This window comes from Myotis davidii, unplaced genomic scaffold (genome assembly GCF_000327345.1).
Source record: "Myotis davidii unplaced genomic scaffold, ASM32734v1 scaffold172, whole genome shotgun sequence".
Classification (NCBI taxonomy): domain Eukaryota; kingdom Metazoa; phylum Chordata; class Mammalia; order Chiroptera; family Vespertilionidae; genus Myotis; species Myotis davidii.
In genome coordinates, this window is record NW_006284343.1 from 3,300,463 (window position 1) to 3,301,561 (window position 1,099).

The 1,099-nt window shown below is 68.2% G+C and overlaps 1 protein-coding gene across 1 annotated transcript in view; it reads left to right on the forward strand.

Moving 5' to 3' along the window:
- Nucleotides 1-6: 6 nt before the first annotated feature.
- TTYH2 (tweety family member 2) overlaps nucleotides 7-1,099 on the forward strand; it is a 42,862-nt gene continuing 41,769 nt past the window's right edge. Inside the window, exon 1 of the mRNA XM_015570706.1 lies at nucleotides 7-20. The gene's annotated coding sequence lies outside the window, so the exon portion shown is untranslated. The remainder of the gene's footprint in view (nucleotides 21-1,099) is intronic.

Consider the following 1,099-nt stretch of genomic DNA (forward strand, 5'->3'; position numbering starts at 1 on the left):
GCGATGAGGATTACCGGGAGGTGAGTCTGCGCCGCCCCAGACCCGGGCCACCTCCCCGGCCTCCCACCCTCTGCCAGCCTCCCAGACCTCCCCCTCCACCGCCGCCCCTTCCCTCCACCCTCGTCCCCTTCCCCCGGGACCCTCCGCGCTCGGCACTCCCGTCTGGGAACCTCGTGGGCCGGGAAAACTGGAAACGAGGAGTTCAATCAGCGGTGGGAAGGGGAGGAGGGGTGCGGAGGCGGCCTGCGGGGTGGAGCTGAGCGCGGAGGGGGAGGGCCGGAGGGCGGTGTGGGGGCCTTTGTGCCAGAACCCGGGTGACTCCTCCGTGCCAGCGAGGGACTCCGGAGTTTTACTTCTGGGGCTTCAAGAAAAGCGCTCTTTCTGGGGCTGGGCGACCTGGCGAACTTTGGGCAGAAACTAACTGGAGTCTCCCCGGTTGGGCCCCGCAGCACCCCTCCCCTGTCCCTGCCCGCAGGGTGGGAGCGGCGGCCGGCTCCTCTTCCTGGGCCATCCTGGAAGGCTGCGGGGCTGGGGGCGGGGGCGAGGGTCCCCACAGGCGCAGGGATGTTTGGAGGAAGGACGGGGTCCCGGGTCAGCCCCATCTCGCCAGCGTCAGCCTCCCTACAAACGCCCTTCTATACCCTGTGTTTTTGGGGTCTTAGCCCGCCACCTCCCTTCTCCTTGCACTTCTGCCATTTCTCTGTTGTGCTGGCCCTTCGCCCTGCGGTCTCTGGACCCCACAGGGGGAGGGGGACCCCCCAGACTTCCCCGCCCAGGCTGAGCTACAGAAGCTCCCCACCTTCTCAGGTCTGGCCTGGCCCATGTCAGTGCTCTGCTGGGTCACAGATTCGGGCTGCAGCCCTGGCGGGGCCCGTTTGTTCAGAGCTATGGGCCCATTTCGAGACTTTGACCCCCGCGGCCTCCACCTGCAGTCAGGCTCACGGGCTCCGTTTCCGGTGTGGGGCCAGCCACGCCTGCAGGAGGCTGAGCCCGGAGCCGGCTGTTCGCCTCCTGCCCGCCGGGCCTTTCTCCTGCAGGTCTGGGAATGGGGGTCCCCACCGGCGGGTGTGCAGTGCAAGTGGACTGGACTGGGAGTCTA